Below are 24,742 nucleotides of genomic sequence, written 5' to 3'. Positions count from 1 at the left end.
ACTGCCGTTCTCCACACAACCAAAACAACACAGCCTTTAGATTATTAATCTTCGTTGCACAAGTATAATATTGGTTATTGTTTTTATTTGTGCTTTTTGGGCACTTCATATTAAGCGTATTAGGTAATTTTTCACTCATGAAGTTATTTCTCACAGGCCCTATGTTTAGTAAGGCAGCAAGCTTTGTTCAAACAGAAACTATTCTGTGTTGAAAAACCCAACCATAAATTGACTCTACTCCCAAATTCAAGCAAACATCAGTAGCGCAATCCTGTTTGTAGAGTAAGTTCTGCTTGAAAACTAAATGGCCAAAGTGCTCCCAAGGGCAGCATTTGGTATTTCAGCCAATGGAATCCTCTGGGGAGACTCCTGTAAATTTAATGAATTCCCCAGTAGTCAATCCATCATAGTCAGTAATATGCTGGCAATACCGCTACTGATAAGGTTGCCAGTACGTTATAAGCCCTCATTTATTGCCTTAAATTTTAACTCAATAAATTCTGCATGTGAACTCTTCTCAGGTGGTGATACTTTGTGCTAATGCAATCATAGGTGAGCCATTTGGGAGCATAACAAGACTGAACTCAGTACACTTCGCAGGACGTCACTGGGAGGGCAAGATATTTCATGCCCCAGCTTCTGTTCTTTATCTCTTACCTCCCTAATACTTGTGCCTCTAAACTAGAACATAATTAGATCTACCCCTTCTGGGCTTCATTTTATGGATTAGAGAAAAGCACAGGGGAGAGGTCTGAGTGAAAACTCAGGCTCCCTATGTATTCAGCTAGCTTTTAGACATGAATATGGAAGTGCTGAATTAAGCAGCGACACACAGAACTACAGACAATAGCACTTGAAGGACTCAAGACTTCATCTAACCCATCCCCTTGCCCTTAGGCAAAAATAAACTTGTAACTACATCATTCCTGACAGATTTTTGTCTAGCTCATTTTTTAAAAACGCCAGTAAGAAAGATTATGCATCTTCCCCAGGCAACATGTTGCAGTGCTTAATTATCCTGAATGTTAGAAGTTTTTCCCAGTGTCAAACCTCATGTGTCCCGATACAATAATTTAAGTCCATTATTTCCCATCTTATACACTACAGACAAAGAGAACCAATTATTCCCTTCCTCACTAATGAAGCCTGTGTGCTTAAGACTTGCCTTTCCTCTTGGCTTTTCTCTGGACTAAGCAACCACAGCTCTTTCAGCCTTCCCTCGCAGGCCACTGGTCATTCTTGTTGCTTTCCAATTACAGCTGTACACATCTTCCTTGGGATACAGCGCCCTGAGCTATACAGTCAGTCCAGCGGAAGTTTCCCTAGGACCTAGTAGATAGGAAGAACTACCTCACACACCTTTCAGTCTCTCTGTTTACTATTATCTGCAAATGTAATACACATCCTTCCTCTTCCATCAGTTAGCTGTTAACGAAAATATTGAGTATACCCAGAGTCATAACGGACCCTTAAGATGCCTCACGACTATTTATTCCACTTTGGCAGTGACTCATGGAGAACGATGCACTGAGAACACAAAACTAACCACATGAGCAATTTCAAACCCAGAGCATGTTCCCCAGCTTATCTGCAGGAATGTCAGAGCATCCTAATGTCAGGACTTTTGACATCTATTGATTCTCCCCTATCCAAACAGCCTGTTACATGGTTGTAGAAAAAAATAGATTAGTCTGATATAATTTTCTCTTGACAAACCCATGCTGGCTATTACTCATTTCCTTGTAAACTTCCAAGCACTTACAGGATGTTTATGTGATTATTTGTTACAGCATTTTTCCTCTTGGATTTCAAATGGAAAACAGTCAGACAACATGCAGGTAATCAGTAGTAAGGACAGTCTGTCTAGAAAAACAAAGTATGAGTAAGGGAACAAAACATACCTCAGTAGCTTATGCCTATAACCAACCAAAACGCTAACAAATCAAAGTTGAAGAGCCAAAAGAAAAAAGGCTTTAAAGTGAGACTAAAGAAATCCTGTATATTCCCTCCTCATCTTTCCTCACTGTTAAGGTAGACCCACCAGAACACACAGAAACTTAATAATGTTAGCATTAAACCATAGAAGTATGATCAGACTCATTTACATCCCAGAACAACTTTGCCTTAACAGGATGACTTAACTGTTACAAAACTACACTAACAAGACAAGCAGTTCAAGATGCTCTAAGGAGAAGCAACTCTTTACATGAGTCAGAACAGAAGCTGTATTTCCACTAAGTAGAAATTGCATTTCTATGTAGGCTGGAAATTACTTACAGTACAGATTTCTCACCATCAGTGCTTAGGAAGAAGTTTCCTTCCAGGTGTAATTGGAAGAGGATTGTCACCATCTGTGAAGCATGAGGCACTGGCTCTTGCTGGTGACAAGAGAACTCAAATCAGAAAGAAATTCAGATGCTTATGGGGACGTAGTACTTGGGCTATGTCAAAAATAAATAATAAACTAAGCAGGGCCAGAGCGCAGACCTACGCCCTGGTAAATGAACCACCATGCTGCTTTAACAGCCTGCACATCACCAGCTGAGCTTTAGTTGCACCCAGCAGACCCGTCCCACATGCGCAGGCTTGGTTTGGGGAACAGCGTGGGCTGGGGGCAGTTCCCAGGAAACACACCAGACAAGACTGCCCTGGTCTAGAAGAAAAAGTGTGTGATGATATTGAAATGATCATGACTCTGCCACTTGATGATGGGCTGGAAGATAGATCTTGGCCTCCTGTATTTACTACTCTACATGTAGCCTTGGAGACCATCCTGGAAAAAGAAAAGGTTTCCCAGAGTGGTGTAAAGAACCTTACTGAGAATCTGTGACAAGCTCAGAGCATGTCTCTACCCAGTCCCTCAGTGCCATCTCAATGTTGTATTTTTGGCTTAACCTGGAAAGCAGCTTGCTCTCTGGCTCACCACATCAAGAGGTCAGGCTAGGCATCCAGTGGTTCATATGGAGAGGGAAGGGAAACGACCCAAATCCCTGCAAGCCTTGCCCCTAGATCCTAGTGCATGCCTGGTAGAGGAGCACAGCTGCCTTTTTTCCCCATCCAAGAACAGCATATCCCTCTTCAGCTTATGGCAGATCCCAGACTGCAGTCTAGGAGAGATAGGTATAAGCCCCTTTTCCCTAAGTGTTGTGGTTTAACCCCAGGCAGCAGCTAAGCCCCACACAGCCAATTGCTCACTCCCCCGGTAGGATGGGGGAGAGAATCAGAAGGGTAAAAGTGAGAAAACTCATGGGCTGAGATAAGAATAATTGAATAGGTAAAGCAAAGGCCATGTGCGCAAGCAAAGCAAACCAAGGAATTCATTCACGCCTTCCCATGGGCAGGCAGGTGCTCAGCCAGCTCAGCCCCAGGAAAGAAGGGCTCCATCACGGGTGATGGTTACTTGGGAAGACAAATGCCATCACTCAGAACGTGTGTGTCTCCCCGCCTTCCTTCTTCTTTCCCAGCTTTCCATGCTGAGCATGGTGCCGTATGGTGTGAGACATCCCTGGGGTCAGCAGGGGTCAGCTGTCCCAGCTGTGTCCCCTCCCAACGCCTTGTGCCCCCCAGCCACTTGCTGGTGGGGTGGGGGGAGAGGCAGGAAAGGTCTTGGCTCTGTGTAAGCCCTGCTCAGTGGTAACTAAAGCATCCCTGGGTTATCAACACTGTTTTCAGCACAAATCCAAAACACAGCCACATACAAGCTACCACGAAGAAAATGAACTCTATCCCAGCCAAAACCAGCACACTCAGGAAGAGCAAAATGTCGAAGTGATCTTTTCCCCTGAATGACAGAGCCCCTCCAAATCCAGGCCTTCATGGTAGAGAGTCTTGAAGGTAGTTGGAAGGGCAGGTATATTGCAGGTCTTCAGATAAACTTCAAAAATAAAGCAGAAGCTAAAGCCAAAATGTGCTTTCATGCCTCCATGTCCCACTGTCTCCAATCTTTATCTCCTCCCTTGGACCTGAGATCTCCAGAACTTCTCTTCACTCAACCCAGTAGAACCAATTTACTTAATCATTGCTTTAAACCTCCCTCCACTATTTCCTTCCACTTCTGTATCACTTGATTACATTTCACCTTCCTACCAACATTTAAGCATTCTCTTTTCAAATTTGTACAAGCTCTTTCTGAATTTTCACAGCTGGGCCAGATTATATTTCCCCCAAATAAAAAGCTGCAGCATCCTTTCCTCCCCTAATTTTCAATACTGTTTGGATTGAAGCCTGCACCAAGCCACACACTTCACACAAAAGGCAGAAGCTTTGCAAAACTTTTTGAGTTTTCCATTAATTCATTTTGACCATTCAGTCAGCACTTTCAAACCTGGAAAATCTTTTTGAAAGAAAATGTATTTTCCATTTATTGTTATCTGACAAACTACTGTGTATTGAGTACCAGAATGAATAAAGCTGAGTGACAGACAAGTTGATCAAAGTTAAGCTTCATGATTCAGCAAACACCAGTGGAATCTATAAAATCTAAAAGAAGATTCTTTGGAGTGCAAGGAGAGAGTATTTCAAGAAATATTTTTTAAATAATCCCAAATTTAAACAATAATATTGTTAAGAAGAGCATATGGCATATCACAGATGGATGAACATTTGCATGAGAAAGATCAGTAAAGGAAGAGAGAAACAGAGCTGGTGAATAGCTTTAAAAGTTATGAACATTAAAACCAGCGGCAGAATTTGCAAAGCCAGAACAGAGCTACAGCATGCCCTCCTTCATTGCTTATGCGAGACGCAGGTTTAGTGTGCTTAATAAATCATTCTGAACCTTGTATTCATACTGATATTTTGAAAAGATCTATCAAACAGATACTTCTTTAACTTCTATATTTAGAATTAATTTTACTTTAACCAGTCAAACTGTATCCTCTAAATGCACAATTAAACATGTAACTATCAGAGTAGGAACTGCTATTCTTGATTTTAAATTTGCCCCACAACTGCATTAGTCCATTCCTATTTCACAAGGGAAGAAGATGGTACCACCCATAAATGTATTTTGCAAGTTCTGATTCGGTTTGATTTCACTGTTCATGAATAATCATTAGATGTGATGCAAGAGCTTAATATGCTTTTTCTTAGCGCTTTCCCTATAGAAAGCTATACCACAGCTACGGGGGTAGCACAGAGTATGTTTGTGTGTTGTGCTCTTTTTTTGCATGATATGAAATTAACTTTTGACTCTAAACTTGGTTTCTGCTCTCGAAAGGATTAAAAGAGCCAAATATAGAGTGCATTTACTTGGGTGGTTTGGGATTTCAGTTACAATTGCTTTAAGCATGGATATAGGGTTTTTCATACAGTTCCTGATACATTATTCAGCCTTGAATATATTACCAAAAAGGTGAATTCGTAGCTTGTAAACAAAAGAGAAAAATTTCTTTACTAAGTCAGATTTCCCAAGAGCTTGGACCGGAGCCTTCTTGGCAACGGCAAGAGCTTTGCATTCTGTGTTACTCTCCCTTAGGCAAAAGAGATGAGTTGTGTGCTTTTACAGTGTAGAGATATATTCATTTGATGTCAGTTTTTAGCTGGAACCTATCAGATTTAACAATGGAGGCAACTTTGAATTCCAGGAGCAAATCCTTACTTAGGGCAAGCAAAAAGGGAGAGAGGTGCAGATCTCAGCGTAACAGATTGGCAACAACATGGAGAATCTGTCATCTTACTAAATACATTTAATAAGCATATTTTTTGAGTCAGCTATTCTTAGATTAATTTTCTTTGGACGCACCACATTTTAAGGTGTCAGCCCTCAGAGCATAACAATTCAAGAGTAAGAAGTTCTAAATTATGGAACAGATCTCCCTTCAACGGAGAGCAAACTGGAGAATTTATCACAGAGCCAGAGCACAATAAAGCCCTGTCTTTCAAAGGTAAGCTGAAAAGACCTTTCTGTTGGGAACTAACCATTTAGTTAGATAATAATATGCCAAGTTTTAAAAGCCGTTTTATCTAGGACTTTACAGAGTGGCTGTAGTGGGTATAACTAAAGGTCCAGTACAAAAGTATAAGAAAAGGACACATGTACAGTAGCCCTTCCTCACTATACTCCCAGCCTTTGCCAGATGCATTGTCCCAGCGATGCATGCTTGACAACATGCTGATGATCCCTGCAGCGCTAAAATAATCATTTCAGCCAGCTGCATCCCAGACACCCTTACTCTATCCTTTTATCCTGTGGGAAAGCACACATGGGGCTCTTCCAGATCCTTCTGACTTCCATTACTTTCCACAGGCCTGTGGTAGAAGCATAGCCCTTCTTCCAGAGGAGAGATGGGAAAAGCAAAGGATGATTCATGACACACACCTTAGTTACAATTTTAGAAATCACATCAGGCTAACTAGATTTGTAGCACTGGAGATACTTTTAGGCTGACCTGATGGTCAAGATGCCCCGTATCAACTAAGAAGGACTATAAATTTAAATCAGGTTCTTTTATGTGATAGTTATTGTTCTTAGCACTCTACACATACCATTAGTCAGTCTTTATTTCCAGTGCCACTGCAGTCAACTCTGGGGCTGGAGACCACCATACGGAGGAATTCTGGATGAACACAAAGATAGGTTGGGAGCCTGCAAGTAGCATCTCTTTCTGCACTCTCGGCTGATCAAAACTGCACCTTGTTGGTCTCTGGGGTGCCAAAAGCACTGGGCACAGAGCTACTGTTATTTTATAAAAGACTGATGTTTTTCTTAGGTCCCTACACTGGTACTGGCAATGATGTACAAGGCCAAAAGGACAGTTGTTCTCCACAAGCTCCGCCAAACAAGAGGAGCTCTTTTATATGGATGAGCCAAGCAAATGAAGAGCTGGTGTTGCTGACAGCATGCTGGAAGAGCTCTAGTTTTAGAATGGCTGCTGGTAACAGGAAGGCTCCATGATCAGGTATCTCCATCCCTAGGATCCCACAATGCCTCAACCTACTGTGAAGTTGTGAAAAGCTGTGGAACGCTGCAAGACTAACTGAAGGGGAAAACAGATCACTAGGCCTTTAAAATGTCTTCACTTTTCTCTGTCATTTAGCACTGGTTGTACAAATAGGTAGAATATATAGTTTTACCAGGCTCTTTCAGCCCCCTTGAGAGTCCTTCAGGCATAAAAGGGAAGACGTTTATTTTTCCCTTAGATACTTCAGACTTCAGAAACAATACAGGTTATTCATCAGTGTCAAGTTTTGAGCTTCTTCCTCTTCACAATAGATTTTCAAATAATAAACATTTATTGACCTAGAAATTCTGACTTTTTGTAGGCTTTTTCACTCATGGCAACAAAATTAAATACGGCAATTTCATCTGGATATTCTCCACCCTCAAATACCCATCCTCCTTTAAAAATGCTATGGGTAACAGCAGTAATAATACAAAAGTAGTCTCAAAAATAATCCAAACCCTTGTGTAACCTGCAACAAATCAAGGCAGAGGAGTTATTGTGGGAAAGGAATTAGACCATGAGGGGCCAAGAACAGGGTGATGGCATAAACTTCCCTTGGGTAAATGCCCCACACAGTTACTGGGTCAGAAGGGTTTCATTCTTGTTGATAAATTGTATCCAGAAAAACACAACTTCATGGAGAATGTAGTCATCCAGGTGAGCAGAGAAGGCAGAAACCAGACACTTCAACAACTTCTTTTCAAACCCAACCCAGCTGAGTAGCCGTGAGAGATCAGCTCCAGCCTAACTCCCTTAAGTCTCCTCCAGTTCCCTCAGTACATAGAAATAAACAGCCTAAGACCTACAGAAACATCCACTAACCCTCCACTCCAGTGGCCCACCGCTTTTATCTTCACTTAAAGCAGTGACTTCTTCCCTGGGCTCTGACTGTCACCACAGGGACAAACCAGGACATGGGCCTAGCTCAACAGGGCCACAGCGGGCTGGAGACCAGCACTGCAGCAACATCACTAGAGTAGGGACTGCTAGCCCCAAGGGCTGAAATGGGGCCCTGGGCCCTGGGCAGGGTGGTCCCGGGTAGGGCTTACCAGGGCCATTAAAGCTTGTGGGTGCCTCTAGGGCCATGACACTCTTCCAAATACCTTTATCCAGTACAATATAAATCTTACCACTGAAGATGCAGCAAGTGCTGTATTCAGACCCAGACTTTGGTATATGTCTTCCAAAGACCCACTGCCTTTCAAGATGAGATTGCCTAAGGGGTCTCAGGGCTGTATCGCCATCCACACAGCTCTCCCCACCACGAGATACCCTCAGCCATGTGATGGGGAGAAGCTGCAGATCCTTCTGCCCCATCCAAACCCAGCTGTGGCTGCAATCACTCCTGGCCTTTCCTTGCCCTCTCCGGAGAGCACCACCAGTGCACAAGTCCCCCTTCACTCCTCCCCTGTAGCCCATGCTGGGGTTTGATATGGCACACCAACCACAGGCACTGCTCAGAGACACATCTGCAATGTAAATGTACAACAGTGCTGACCCTTGTAATACCTGTCTGCAGATTAACCCTCTCTTCTTCATCACAACAGCATTTGGCATACTTTATTAAGCACTTATTTTTTCCATAGCTTCCCACAAACCCAAGCAGGGGAACAGCAGTGACAGTAGCCATTTGCCATCTAATGGCACCGGGGGGTTTCCTGCAAATACAGTTCACCTAAATGCCATCTGCTCTCCCACACGGTCAGGAATGTTTTTCTTGGGTAAGGAGTTATCCTGGATCTAGTTTATGTAACCCTCTGAGGCATGTTAAGCCCAAAGCCTAATTGTTTCTGAGATGAAGACATACTGTTTGAACAGTCAGGGTCTAAAATTATGTGTTCTTAAATCTAGTTGTGGTTAATTACCAAAAAAGAAAAAGAAGTAAAAAAATTTCTTTTCTCCTGCCTTCGCCTCTCTCTGAACTCCCCCAGTTTGTTTGTGCTAGCTCTCTTGTTTATAGCCAATGTGCGTCTCACACTGGCTTGTCCCAAGATGCATTAATAATTTCAAAGCACTCTGTTCTCCTGTGTATTCCTCACCCTTGCTAGAAGAGCGTTATTAATCACCTAACAATCCCATACGTCTCCAAACTGAAGAGCCTATCACCCCCTCCAGAAGCATCTTCCCAAAGCCTCACGACTGAGCCTGCCTGCTCTCCCTGCACCCTCCTCCGCTGACCCCAGAGTGTGTACAAATTGTGCTGACTTTTTAAAAGAAATGACTGCAGGTGCCTAGCTCTTTGTTTATTCTGGCAAGGCTGAAAATAGCAACCGCTAACAAATATTTTGCCCTTCACAAGGCTTCTCACAGAGATGCAGCTGTTATCTCATCTAGTAAAAGTGCCAGCCCTAAGGGGAAAACACTTAATTAGGTTAGGATAAGCTTCAAAAAGGTGACTATCTAAAATTAATACCCATAATGCTGTGTAGGCTCAGATCCTTAAACCAAATCCTCACTTGTGCGGTAGGGAACAATTATTTCAAGCTTTTTGTTTCCCTTACTTGTCTCTCATGGATTGATGGCTCTGTTTAATTATCAAAAGCAGCATGTAAGAGGAAAAAGTATGGCTCTGTCGAGGTGGACAGACCCCCAGGACATAATGTTAAGCTTCTGGGGAATACATCACCCTCTGGATTCCTGCACTTACAAACCTGCCAAGGCAAAGGCATGCACGGAGAGTCCACTGCAGGTTTTACAGTGAGACCAACATGTTATGAGGAACTTTGGGATTTTTGTTTGCACCCTGTGAAAATCCACACAACAAATGGTGGAACCTCAGACACCTTTTCCCTGGTAAACTTTAGCACCCTAACACGAGACGCTTCCTGTAATCAGGGATACAGTAGTTAGTGCTAAATTTACAAGGAACAATTATTAATACACATTCCAAAATATATTGGGCTTTGGACAAATAGCCTCCAAAGTGAGATAAGAAGTGTTATATTCTGAGCCTCTACCATCCTTACCAAAAGGAAAAGTTGTTCAAGCACATTGCCATTTTCATGAAATAGCAATTAAAATAATACTAATACAGAACACAATTTGTTTTGTAAATTAACCCACATACGAGAGCCTCACCAAGGAATTTCTATCTCCCAGTCCACTGAAACAGTGTCTACAGGAAAAGCTCCAACAGAGGGACTAAGCAAGAGGTCATACCAGAACATTTATAATGGCTTAGTCTGAAAGATCACGAAGTTCCAGGTACAATCCATTAATCCATTTTGCAACACCCCATCATCCCTTTTTCTAGATATTCAATAAGAGAGACATAAATCATGGGCCTTCTGGCTTCTTTTTTTCTGGTCTGAAGGCTTGAAAGCTTGCCTCAAAAGTTAATGAGGACAACCAGGGCGGTCTGTCAAGACTCTTTCCCTGCTCATGTATATGAAACTATTTTTAAAATTATGGGGTACTACAGTCTGGTTAAGAGGCAAAAGGGATTAAGCCTGATTTAAAACACTTGAGGCTAAACAATGTTTGATATTTAAACAGAAATACCTTCCTGGTATTTCATATGGGGCATGTCAGTTATATCTGTAGTTTCACATAAGCACATAGGCACACACTCAGTAACTTACTGCAGCTAAAAATAAATAAGCCAAGTCTTTGCATCAGTCCTTGAAAAAGCGGACGTAAAGACTATATAACCAAGAAGTTCTGGGTTGGTAAGATATTATTTTTAAGTTTTGACTATTAATGCATAGGCAGAGAGAAGGTTAGAAAGCCAAGAACCTGCATCAAATAAGAAAAGACACCTCAACCATTCAGCTCTCAGTTCTGACTGTCATCCTGTTTTCCTTGCAGACTTCTGTTTCTCAGGCAAATGCTTATTGTAATAAAGATAGAAATATTCCCTTGCCACTGCCTCACGCAGAGTAAGGAAATAAAAGAAATTGCCTTCTTTTCTCTGGATAGATTCCAGCCTCTGTACGTTTTGATAGTTAAAACAACAATAAACATTCAGATCCATCAATAAAATGAATCATTAAAATCCCACAGCTCCTCCTCTCTCACTGGGAGAAGAAAATCAGCCTGAAAATAGGTATTGTTATGGAAGATCTCAGGGTAAGTATAGCAGCTTCTCATCCAGAGAACTTTTTTTGTACATGCCCTGGGCCATGGCTCTGCTTTTTCCACAGAAAGCATGCAATAGAAAACGCGTGGACAAGCAGTCAGGTTCTAGGGCCAGGTATTACAGAAGGGTAATGTGCATCACAACTATCCCTTTTGTAACACTACAGCTCAGTCATCAACAAGGAGGGCTGGAAGAAGCTGTGGCTCAGAGCTCCCTCAGGCCAAAAGCAACACCCGTGGGTTGCTCTACAAACTTAGCTTATGCTGGATGATAGCTCATGGACAGGAGCTGTCTAGCCCAGTTTCTATTGCTGTTGCAGATACCAACCCACAGGTGTTTCAGTGGCTCCAGCTTATTCTCTTTATTTCATTTCACAATGCTGTGATTTATGCCTGGATGGTGCCCAGAGTTCCCACTTGTAAGGCAGCACAAAATAACGCGCAAGGGCTGTTTCAGGGGTCCTGACTGGGCTGGCTGCCAGGCACATTGAACCTACCCTAACAGTTCTGTTTAAGAGCAACAGCAAAGCTCCAAGCATGGTCCATGCTGCACACACAAGGGGAAATAACCCCACTGCTTCATGAAACTCATTCAGCTGCAAAGGCTTCTGTGCCCAAGGACAGACAGGTGCTGATGTTGTAACTCCTCAGAGAGCTAGGCAGGACACATCTGTTTCAGTTTTCAAGGATATACCTTGAAGAAGTCACCATGTCACAGAATTTGAGAAATTCAATAACAAATAATAAGTCACAAGCACTTATATTTACTTCTGCCAAGGGGGCGGGGTGGAAAATAAGGAAAGGCAGAGCCTTAAAATGTTATGCAAAAAAGTAATCACTGCTAGATCTTGTCTGTAAAATATACATCGCTGAGGTCAACTGACAGCCTCAATCACAAACCTTACTGAGCCATTTCCCAAAGCCATATCAAGTTTCAGACTTCACAGTGAGACCAGCTGAACTGATTTCCAGTTTTTGGCACAGCTATTGGATAGCTTTAGTGATCAGATGCCAAAAAATTTTTCTTTCAAGATAAAAGGTAACATGGATCATAATCACTCACGTTGTGAAAGTACAGAAGTGGCTGGAGTTATACTGGGAAGCAGCCTGACCCACCATCTTCCGGCCTTAAATTAATTACATGAGGAAATTTACTATTTTTACAGGTCATTAAATACCAGTGTAATTGCTGCACTGTTTCATTTCTAGAACATGAATTCTAATTAATAGCATTGCAGTAAGTTAATTTAATATGGTAATAGCTTCAGAATAGCTTAATTGTTGTCATTATAGAGCACCTGCAGATGTTCAGCCAATCAGCTCATTCATTATCTGACCATTCTCATGTATCCATACATAGAGAAAACTTTGCATGCGGGAAGGGTAATGAAATGCATCCAGCTTTTCTGCTGGAAAAAGCTTTGCCTTTTCTAAGGGCAAAAGGTCTAAGGGGAAGGAGGTGATTGTAGCTATATAGGAGAAGTCTTTTGACATCACTGACATTTTAGGAAATGGAACTATCTCTCAGTGTTGGTAACCAGACCGTGCTGTCCTGTACTGCCTTCCACCTGCATGGCTATTGTAATTGTTTAAATTCAGCCTCATGTTGCAAATGCCCACAAGCTCTGTCTAAGTCAACACTGGGCCATTTCTACATCATTTCAAGCAAATTCTCATGTGGGCATGATTGGGAATAGCCAAATGGCACTATTCTTGCTCCACTTCACGGTGCTAATCTAGATGAAAAAACCCACATTGTTTCTAGAGACCTAAAAGAAGGGGGAAAATTGACAAATATACTTTATAATTTCAATCCCTCTCACCAAGAAACCCTTTTTTTTAAGGTGTTACAGCAGTGTCAGAGTATTTGAACTGCAATTTTGGCCTGCAACTTTTTCCAGTCTTTGCCTTCCTAAAGACTGGTGTTTTCTTTATGACTTGTATACCTCCAAGTGTACCCTTGGAGCTTAAAAAAGACAATAAAAATAAAGGATGTAAGTTTCATGGAAGTAAAATACTATTTCCAACATGAAGGTAAGGAAACAGAGGCAAACAGAGTGAAGTAACTTTCCACAGTCACTTTAGTTAAGAAATAACATATGTAACAACCTGGAATCAAAGCAAAATTGAGGTGGGTCTGGAGCTCATCTCGTCCAACACCCCACTCCCTGCAGGGACACCTTCAAAGTGATAGCAGGTTGCTTAGGGCCTTGTCCAGTCAAACTGTGTATACCTCCAAGGACGGAGACCCTCCACCCTCCTGGGCAATATGTCCCCATGCTGCATCCCTCTGGCTGAGACATTTTTGTCCCCTGCTGAGCTGGTGTTTGTCTCGCTGCAGTGTGCGACCGATACCACTGCACGCCTGTCACTGTGCGCCTCTGGGAAGAGCCTGGCTCCATCTCCCTAGCCTTCCTAGCTGGAGGCAGCAATCTGATCTCCCCGGGTTTTCTCCAGGCTGAACAGTCCAAGTCCCTCCATCTCACCATGCACTGAAATTGCTTCCATTCAGAAGCGAGTGTGCTTTTATTCTTGGCTAGAGCTATACAGATTTGCCTGTCCTTGTTTCCACGTCAGGGCTGGTAGCTTTTCAGGACTGGCATGCAAGAATCTGCTTTGCTTTCCTAAATTAGAGACTCTGTGTGCTGGTAGGAAGCCAGCAGGAGATGCTTCCTCTTCAGTGGGTAAGACAGTGCCAATCAGCCTACAAGTAGTACTGGGCGTCTGTGTGAACGAGTGGCTCCTGGCAACTGTAGGTCCTGAGCTCCTCTCGTTCCCAAATACTGTCCTACCCAAAATGCTTCAGGCCCCAACTCTTTCTCTGCTTGGAAACCTGCCTGCAGTTAGTGCTGCATGAGCTGTCTCAGTCATAATGACTCAAATAGATGTAACCTTGCTTCCAAAGCATGCTGCAGTTATGTAAAGCATGAAAGGACTGTTCATCTCTTTATGAAAGGCAATGGGAGTTCTTTACAATTTATTCAGGTTCTTACTCTGCAAGTTAAAAATTACAGCCTTTATAGAGGCTCTACCCTGACAGCCTTTAAAAAAGAAAGAGGACAGGTGACCTTTGTGGCATGCACTGTAAGTTTCTGTAGTACAGGAAACATTATAGCATCATTTTGGGGAGAGAAGAGACAAATTTCTGGCAAAGGAGCAAGAATGAGTAGAAGAAGCTGAATTTCCCTTGAAACCTTCTCCCTTCAGTAGCAGACATCTGATTTTGCTCTTAGATTTGTTCAAATACAGTAAAGTAACAGCAGAATTCTGCAAAGGATAGACCCTTAATTCACAGCTAGGTAAATGTGCCCTTTATTCTGCTTCAGTACAGATCATCCTTATCTATGTATTTGACATCCAGGTTCAATAAGTCCAGGGATCATTGTGCAGCAGAACTATAAAAGAGCATTCATTCTGATTTAGTTTTGTAATTAATCTGAGGTCCCTGGATCTAATTCAAGGCCATCTCAGTCTCTAAGCTTTTAGAAGAGTTGTTCCTATTTTATACCAGCATGTGTTAAAGAAAATATTGGCCTCTTTTCCTGGAGCTGGACTTGTGCAATGCTTACATGTAAAAACAATCCCACTGAGACCCCCATAGCTGCTTTGATTGCAAAAAGCTACATGTTCCTATCTACTACACAGCAAGGAAAGGAGCAAAGGGCTCTGCGAACTGGAAGAAGGGACAAGACAAAAGCACAGATGACGTGGGAGAGAGCTTTGCCCCATATTCCTGGTGAGTTTGCAGAATCTCTTCCACATTAACATTGCAAAGTTTGATATCTGCAAGGTTCAGAGGAGCCAGCGAGCAGTCCATGGAAAGGGCATAACTCTTAGTGACCAGCACATTTTTCAGGCAAAGTTAATGCTGCTTGCAGCAATGTTAGCAGCACCTCAGTGCAGTTCCAATTGCCCATTGCAGCACAGAGCAGCAGCAAAGCAGCTCTGGCAGGAGGGATTTTTAAGGGCAGGGCTACCACTTCTTGGGGTAGTGAGCAACAGCGAACTAGCACTGCTGCCATGATGGAAATACTGCCCCACTAAGTCTAGCTAGAACAGTTCCCTCAAGCTAAGGAGAGCCTGTGCCAGGCTACATGGCTGTGGGGAGGTGAAGGTGAAGTCTCCTGAGCAGCCACAGTGCACACTGCATACCCCAACCTTTCACTTCTTGCTGCAGGGAAATCTCAGATTTGCAGTGTGCACAGGCTATTTGCAGAAGGCTCTCCCTATGTCTCGTGCTATCACAAACCTCTTCCCTGCCCAGGAAGGTGCTTTGGGTTTATGTCAGTTTGCAGAACATTTCAGATAGTTTCTCCTTTCCACCAAAGGTAGAGAGGTAGGAGGCATTTCACCAAGATGAGCAGGAATTAGCACAGAAGCAGAGAAATGACTCCTCACATGGTCATGGGTGCTAAAGTCTGACCAGCTCTTGGCTGACAACTAGGAAAAAATGAGAGATGTGCTTTCTTTATCCTCTTTTGCTCTCAGGAAAGATCTTGAAAGATTTAACTTCAGTGAGACTGGGAAATTGAAGAAAAGAGACACGAGAGGTAGAAAAAAGATGACCCCAAACTGACTGTTCACTCTCTCTTCTGTGATTCATTCCAGCTCACCCACCTGACCTGCAGACAACCCCTTCCAAGGGGGGGAAAGAATCCTTTTAAGGGACATTCTTCTCTGAATAGAGAATGCACAGTCATCTACAGTCTCCTCCCTCACTGTGTGAGAGACTGCAGTCCAGAGTGGAAACAGGAGGCCTGTCATGGCATGTTAGCATACAAACAAGAAAAGCAGTAAGAACAAAATGGTGAAGCTTTGCGTGAAAGAAATCAGACACTTGGACACTTTTGCGCCAACACACAGCAGTGACAGTCCTCTGCAATCGCCCTGTTTGACACCAGTCCTTAGGTGTGGTACGTCCTGTGTACATTCACTGCTAGCCATGGAAGGTGCCAGGCTGACAGCCAGACAGACGTACCTCCACTGCAGTGGCCTTTGGGGAGGTGGCTGGAACTGGAAGGAAACGCATGGAAGTGGGACTGCTTCTCCTTTTATGCCACAAAAAAACCAAAACAGGAGGTGTTTCCCTTCCTCTCCCTTTCCTGGATCTAGGAGGAGAGAAAGGTAAATAAAAACCAGTTCAAAAGGATAACAAATTTTCAGCTCCAGTGAATTACCACTATGATAAATGTCACTTTTTAATTAATGATGCATCTCAGAGAAACTACTAAGTGTGCAAATTACTTTCTGTAAGCACACATTAGTGCCTGCTAGAAAGTAGAGAATAATGTAACCAGTCTTCCTTAAATTTAGAAGTTTTGTATATAGAAAACCTTGCAATACTCTGAGCGTACACATGCAAGCTATAACATTTATGGTACCATAATGTACTTTGTTCCATCTTAATGCAGTTCTGTAACAGTCAGCAAAGAGTCTATTCAGACATCTTCCCAGTTACAAATTTTCCAAAGGAAATTCGTTTTCCAGGGTAATTTTAAAAATATATTCTATTCCAAGCTGTTAGAGGACTTTTTTCTTTGAACTGATTTCACTCTCTGTTCTCCAGCAGGCAGCCCACTTGCAAAGAGTATTTCCAAAACTCGTTATTCACATGTAAGACCCCAGCAGCACTGCAGAACCCACCACTGAGGATGTGTGATACTGAATCCGTTCCCCAGCAGACTGACCCAACATCCATAAATGTGTCATTAAAAGCTAACTCTTTCCATCCCCCATCTAGCAGTCTGCACATAGAGGGAACATTAATCTTGAAAATCTCCACTTTATTCTCTGGGAATATTTGAGCAATTCCAATTTGCAGCAACACTTAAGTAACTATGGGAAGATGTGAACATAGCTGAAGAAATCGCTCAAGTGCTAAGACTATTTTTTTCTCATCCTGCAGCCAATTCCCAGACCCCTTTAGCTGATGAAAAAACAGTTGTCCCTTGGGATTTTGAATTACACCACATGCCGCAGATTCAGCTAAAAATGCCTTAGCTGCTGGACTACAATATCATATAAAGCACATGCCAATTCCCTGAACCGCTGCTCAACCCCTAGACAGGCCATTTCTTTTTCTGACCATCATAACTGACTGTGGGTAGTGAGTGATTCAAGTGGAGAGTAGCAAACACTGCGTCATGGCAGCAAGAAAAGCTAAATCTGTTCATCCCATGGCTGAATTTGTGCCTTTCTGCTATCATCCAAGGGTGACAGATGAAACATTGTGTTAACCTGATGTAATTAAAAGATAGACCTGAGGGGAGACAGTACAAGCGACAGCTGTCAAAACATAGTTCAGGCACAATATTTAAGCATCTCTTATCAGTGTTTACTCATTCAAAGGTTGTACTAATAGAGAAGAGCTTGTGTACAGCTGCACATGCATGTCTGTACTTGGGAAGACAAGCAGCCCTCACAGGCTTCTCAGGGAGCTGTGCAACACTTTGGTGCTGGTTTTTAACACACCAGCTCAGTACTTCGTATCTAAGCCTACCTCTAGACAGTGTTTTATGTTTGCAGTGTTACACATCACAGGAGTGGACACCAGAGATACCTTGTTTGGTGGTCCTGTTTCTCCATCCCAATGATTCCCAATGGGCATAACTCAGCAGAAATTGTCCCTTTGGGTATCTTCGGCTTAGGCAATTTCAGGCTTGACAGTGCTGCCTTTGTAGTTAAATACAAGTACTACAGCTGAAGAGTTTGGCTAGATTTTACTCTCTGTAGCAGGGATGGTCAGGGAAGCTGCTGCCCTGTCTTACAATGGTAGCTTGGCTGATTTCTTGGCAGCCTTCAATTGGCAGGATTCACCCAGTTTCTTCACGCACAATTTCTTGAGGAGTACCCCAGGATTCAATCCAAATTGAAAATGAGTCTTCCACACTTCAATCTGAAGAGGCAAATTCTAGTGTCTGAGCCATTTGCCTGGGTCTAGTCACAGGGAACGCTTCCAGGTACCCTATACAGCCTGGTACAGGGAAGCTATACGTGATCCACTTGCAAACTGCACGTAGCTCAGCAACCATGGGTATGCCGTTCCTGTTACAGTACTGCTCTGTCACAGAAATGCCAAAGGTCATCCTTAGATGGATGAAACTAAATGTCATACTAAGCTATATAAATAGATTAAAAGAAATTTATAAAACTTCTACTCCATGAAGTGCTGGTAAAGGCACAGTCTGGATTACTGCATCCAGTTTTGGTAGCCTTCAAGGAAGAGACTTGGGGAAAGTGTGCAGCAGGGTATGATCAAAGGGGTGGGAGAGATTTAATCTGGAAAAGATTCCCCCCTGCCTTAGAGGGGAAACTGTAAGCTTCATGTACACAAAATGCTACTGCAAAGCAAGGAACTGACTTCCCAATGCCTGTTGCAATATGACAGAATTAATGGCTTCGATTGCACAAGGGAGATGCAAATTTGACATTAGAAAAGCTTTCTAGTGGGAAGGTTAGCTTAGCACTCAAAGACTGCCTGGGGAGGTTGTGGAGTCTCCCTCAGTGGAGGTTTTTAAGAAGAGATTAGACAATGATCTGGTCAGAAGAGTTAGGGGGACTGGATTCAAGGAGCTCTCATAGTCTCTTCCAATCCTATTTTTACAGTCCTAGAAAAGACTTTTTTTGGTTTGGTTTAGCTGCAGCTGTCTGTTTCAGACTCCTGCTGGCAGGGATGACATTTGAGAAAAGTGATGGGTAAAACACCTCGAGGTGGATGTTTCTACATTCGGTTTGCATACTACCGTAATCACTGAAACTCCCCAAACTTTAATGCATTAATCCAACAAAACAGTGCTTTTTTGTTTCAAAACCTGTGAGTCTGTAGTGGAAGAGGGGATGGATGTTAGGCAAAATGTTAGGCTCTTAATCCTAGAAGTTCCTAAGTGGTTTCCCTTTGATTCTGTGATCCCAGTAACGTTTAGACACACACACACACACACACACACAAGTATGAAGGAATTCATGATATGCTTGTATAGCACGAAAAGTTCGTCTGAGCATACAGCACTTGATTTTCTTCATGAAGATCTCAGTTCCATAAGCCTCGCTCATGCAGGCAATCCACTTAAAGCCAAAGGTACAGAACCCACGAAGGAAACAGCACAGCTCATCAGAACAGGACTCAGGACTATGAGATTTGAGAGGCCAAGGCACCACTTCATGCCAGTAAACTACTACTCATGCATGACATCCTTGTAACTACTGGCAGCTGGAAAAAGGAAGATGTTATCTGGAATGAAAATGAGATATTAGGCAAAATTTATTTTCCTGCTGCCAATGAAAACACCAACACAGGAGGCCAGATTTTAAAAGAGAACATGTGTCAATATGCGGATATGCATGTGTTATCTTTTAACACTGGGTGTTCCCCGCTGCTGTATGTAATTTAAAGATCTGTTGCCATCAATAACTCATGTATCCAGTCCTGCTTGCACTGCATTGTTACATCTTACTGTTCCTATTTTCAAGGACAGTTTCACATTTTGATACTTTTTTTTTTTTTAAGGGAAGCTCCTGCTGTACTTTTTCCCTAATGTATTTTTTTCTTCTGAACTTTTGACCTAACTAACTATAAAAAGATTTTAGGTAATCATACTCAATGCAGGTATCAAGACAAAGTCTCATCTGAACCTTCCTCCTCATACCTTTCCCACATCTCTTCCCCTAGGCTTTACATTGGATTTCAGGATTTAAATTTTTGTACACAACAATACAAAGCGAGTCACTTTTTGGAAGCTCTTCCTGCAGTGGTGTAGGAGTGTTAGTGGCAGTGTGATGTGCCTTCACAAAGCACGGACCAGGGGAATCTCTGCCCTACAATACCCGTTTGCCCATGCAGCGCACATTTCAGTACACACTACATGCTGAGCAAATGATCCTCTGGTCTTAAAGCATAATTCCCACTTATAGCTGTGGGCATTAAACGAAATTAGCAGGCGGCAATTTCAAGGCAAACAAGATATTCTTGATGACAGAATACATGGTTAAGCTGCAAAACATCTTAGCACAAGAATACATGTAAAATGTATACATGTTCAAACAGGGGCAAATCCATAATGAAAAATCTGTTAAGGGCTCTGGAACTAAGATACTGCCACTGTGTTAGGGACTCCTGAGCCAAAAATCCCTGGATCTTGGGAGAGTATTCTGGGAAGGCATGGTGTCATGGTTTTAGCTGGGATAAAGTTAATTTTCTTCACTCTAGCTGGTATAGTGCTGTGCTTTGAAATTAGCATGGAAAAAAAAACCCTGTTGAGATAACACACAGATGTTTAGGCTGTTGCTGGGTAGCGCTTGTACTAGTCAAGGACATGTCTAGCTTCCCATGCTCTGCTGGGTGCACAAGAAGCTGGGAGGGGAGGGGGCACAGCTAAGAGAGTGGATTCAAACTGACCAAAGGGATATTACATATCATGTAATGTCATGCCCAGTGTGTTACCTGGGAGGGGCTGGCCGGGGGAGGGGGGAAGCAATCGCGGCTCGGGGACGGGCAGCGTCGGTCGGCGGGTGGTGAGCGGTTGTATCGTTTGTGTTTCCGTGGTTTTTTTTTCCTGTTTTCCCTTTCCCTTCTTTTTCCCTTTTTATTATATTAACATTATTGTCATTATTATCATAATCATTTATCATCATCATTTTATTGTAATCATTAAACTGTGCTTATCTCAACCCACAAGTTCTTTTGCTCGTCCGATTCTCTTCCCCATCCCACAGGGGTGGGGGGGTGAGCGAGCGGCTGCGTGGTGTTCAGTTGCCAGCTGAGGCTGAACCACGACAGTCAGGTACCAAGCACAGGACCTACTCTTTGCTGAGAGCACAGCCTCTCACGTCCTTGCAGCACAGAGCCACATCTTGCTCGGAGATGCCCATAGTGCAGCCAGCCAGCCTCAAGGGCTCCATCTGGCATGGAGGGTCCTGAAGCGGTAGGGACACCAGGATGCGGCATCGCAGGACAGTAGGTATCTTGGCAGTGGATGCTGCTCAGGAAAGGTACACAGCAGTCAAAGGCATGCTCCCAGCTGCAGCCTAGCATATGTCCCCACCTTATCATATAATCCAGTGTGACCATTCTGGACCCCTGTGGTCCAGAATCTGTGCCTCAGTTTCTCCTGAAATTAATGCAGACACAAATAATTAGTGATATCACCTTCCAGCGTGATATACTTTCAAAGAGACCCAGAAAACAAACAAAAAACCCTGGTCACAGCAACTGCCCTGTTGCTAAACCAAAGCTGAGGCTGTTGAAATCTGTGGTACTGGGTATTTTGCCCTGGTTCTAGAAATGCTGTGATTCCTACTGATACCAACCATATCCCTTCACTCAATGTCATGTGCAGACCAAGCATGGTGGGTTGAAAGAACCAAGAGAAGAAAGTCTCCACTAAGGAAATCAGCAAACTATTGCTTCAGCAAGCTGCAACAGGTCTGCCTCACTCAATGCAACTCCAGACAGACGATGGGTCTCTCCAGACCTCTTTAAATAACACTGCAGGGAAATTTTTAGTCCTCTCAGTTAGGCAGCTGCCTACCCTACTGGTGCTTTCTTTTCTCCCCTGCCTTCTCCTCTCTTACAAAATGAGCACTGTGGAACAAAAAATGGAGCCAAAGCAAACATCAACTTAGACCAAGAGTTTGACAGAGGGGAGTTGGAAGTGAGGCTCCCAAATTCACAAGCAAACACCTACCAGATTTTCAAAAGCACTGTTGGGATGACTGATGCCTCAGCCTGTAAAGAAGGAAAGTCACACACCATCCGAGTTCCAAGCCCAGCCCTGAGATGAGGAACCTGGTCCCCATCGCTGGGCCTACGCTGTGTCACTTACTTGGGAGATCAGCAGCGGGCAGCCGCCTCAGCATCTGACGGCTCTTACTAAAGAATATATATGAGTCCCAAATTGTTACCTCCAGAGATGAAAGTCAGTGAGAACAGTTAATGTAAGACTCTGTTCCAAAGTCCATGACGTAAGTTGCTAGTCACTAGTCATATTATCCTGACACTAATTCTTACATTCTTATATTATTCTGATTCTTACACTGATGACTAGTCACTAGTTGTATTACTCTGGGGATACTGTGTCAGACTGTGTTCAAGCACAGAGCCCTGAGCCCTAGTCAAAGTACGCTATTTGGGAAAGCCAATTTGAATCCATTTTCTAAAGAACAAACTCCTATTTGTGCATATTTGCCAAAACAGACTTAAAATGAATTCCCAAGCCTTTGCAGACTTCACACAATTCATCAATTTCTCATGATCAGTCTGGGGAGGCGCAGAGGAAGGCTCATGGTACTTTCATGTTTTCTCATTAAAAAACACCCATTGTTACATTAATAAGACAAGAGCATCTCAGCAGGACATACAGCTATGTGACATTTCAAGGCTTTTGAAGAAAATGCACAGAAAGGAAGTTAACCCCAGCAGCTACAGCCAGCTAGAAAACAAGTAAATGAGCTTTTGGTGCAGAGAACAAAGAGGTAAGGAGCCAGGAATAGATAAAGAAAGTGGTGATATGACAGAAAAGGGAAGATCATTCTCCGTGGGAGCCTCAACAGACTTGAAAGAATGAAAGACTTCAGAGGTCAAACTGTCCTGATGTGTCCAGCTCACTTAGGCTAGGATAAAAGACACCAAAAAACCACTGTCCCACTCCTTCCAGTGTATCACACCCTGTACTGAGTCCCATTCTGAAAGGGCTGAACAAACTGGCTACATTTACTGAGCGTATTTATTACACGCTGTTTATTTTTTAAGTTTTCCCTGCGGAGTAGCCTGCAGAGTAGGACAAAGATGCAGGGTACCTGTCTCATGATAGGACTCTAGGAACCAGTTCTCCCAGATTTAGTTAAAAGCCAACATATCTCATATTTTTTTGCAGACATGCCTCTCTATTTGGGCCCATCCATCTTCATGTGATTATCCTTCCTGTCTTTCAGACAATCTGAGACCATGCAAACCATGCCTTCATGGCTATCAGCAGTAATCCCCCCCTTTGATGCTACTGCCATGTTGATCAGCACTTCTCCGCTGGGAGCAGAGCTAAGCCCCACCAGACTGAGGAAGTGCAAAGCATCCGCAAATACTGGCTACAAGTCTAAACACTGACCCCCCTGCTCTGGAGCATGAGCAGCTGCTGGGAGCAAAGGCAAATAAATGCATGCTTTTCAGAAATAATTACTAGTAGTGAAAATTGTTTTTAAAAAGGAGGGTTTTTTCCTAACTTCAAGATTGCCTTTCCATGAGAGCCATAGTTTGAGAGATACAAGTTTAGTGTATACCTGGCCTACCACATTCCCTACCACACTGAACCTGTTTCACCTTTATTAGAAGAGTATCTCCCTTTAGCGGGAGGAAAGCATAAGCCTTTTACGTACTCGCTTCAATAGTTTTCACTTATTCCTGTGTGCTTGACAGCCATCCTTCCAAGCAGCATTCATCCTTTGTTAACATACTGAGTATATTAATCCCATCTTACAGTTTGCTGAACTCTCCCTCTATCCCTTCACTTTGACCAAGCAATTCAACTTCTATAGTCAAAAGTAGAGAAACATCTTAACATCTTATATTTTCCATCATATGTCCTCAGGCCTTTTGGATATATTTGCATATTTTTTGGCATATAACCTTTTGGGGGAGTTCCCATAAAACACACCATATTCTTGCTTTTTTAAAAACTGTGGGTTTGGGGTTTTTTCCACAGAGAAGGAATAAAATACTCTAACAGAGGTGCCACAAAGCATAACTAAATCTTCCAATTTATTGTACTGTTATGGAAATTTTCAGTCGGCAAGCCAGACCGCATCTGTTTTAGCTGCCTTAGAAATACTGAAGTTTATACATTTCCAAAACATTTTCCTCCTGATCTAAAAATATCCACATTTAGTCTCTGACAAAGGACAGGGTATTTTACTTTCATGACGTGGTCAAATGGCCTTCATTTTTAAAAAAAAATGTTAAAAAAATGCTTCAGTTAATGTTAAAATGTTAAAAAATGCTTCAGTGCTATAATCTTATAAAACATACCTCAATAAACACACTTCAAGATGTGTGGATCATTTTTTTCATATAAAGGAAATCAGAAACTGAAGTTGCTTGAACCCACCATAAAAACAAAAAATAATTAAAGAAACTGCATCTGTAAAAGGTAAAAATACAGAACTTCTAATTAAAAGATCTGTTTTTCCCCTTAAAGAAAATCCCTACATAATTTAGGGACTTTTGACCTTTTAGGGTTGTTTGATTTTCATAAAAATCGATCATTTTCATTTATCAAAATTTTTTCATGAGGAAAATAAGCAATTCCCCAACCAGTTCTTCGAAGCATCTTGGATTATCTATCCATATTTGTCACATACAAGAAAAGAATAAAAAATATCCCACAGGTGGCTTCTTCCAAATGACTCTAATATTAGTAGGCAGATGCAAATAATTAATATATGAGTTGATATTTATTGTCATTTCAAGGTGATTAGGAATGTGTGTGTGAAGTAATGGAACTTACTAGCCTTAAGGAACCGGTTGGCACACCCAGCCCAAAGCACAGCACTCACGTCCAGAAACCCCCAAGACAACTAGCAGAAAAAAGTTCCATGAATGGGAGGCATTCTGAAATAGTATTCCTATATCAAAATTAAGTTGGAGGAAAATAAATACTGGCTTTTATTCCTGTATGACATTAAGAAACAAAGGGGATTTTTAATACTAAATGCTTCAGGTTGACCCTTTGGTA

General features: G+C 42.5%; 1 long non-coding RNA gene across 3 annotated transcripts in view; it reads right to left on the bottom strand.

Annotated features, from left to right (window-relative positions):
- The window catches only part of LOC142055476 (uncharacterized), an 89,945-nt gene that overhangs the window by 39,928 nt on the left and 25,275 nt on the right, over positions 1–24,742 (bottom strand). The window contains exon 4 of one of the 3 annotated variants that reach the window (XR_012659941.1): positions 20,633–21,127. The exons of the other annotated variants lie outside the window; for them this stretch is intronic. This is a non-coding gene — a long non-coding RNA (uncharacterized LOC142055476). Of the gene's footprint in view, positions 1–20,632; positions 21,128–24,742 lie in introns of those variants that run through there. 3 annotated transcript variants of the gene reach the window in all.

This window comes from Phalacrocorax aristotelis, chromosome 3 (assembly GCF_949628215.1).
Source record: "Phalacrocorax aristotelis chromosome 3, bGulAri2.1, whole genome shotgun sequence".
In the NCBI taxonomy this organism is placed as follows: Eukaryota; Metazoa; Chordata; class Aves; order Suliformes; family Phalacrocoracidae; genus Phalacrocorax; species Phalacrocorax aristotelis.
This window is presented reverse-complemented; position numbering and strand designations above follow the sequence as displayed.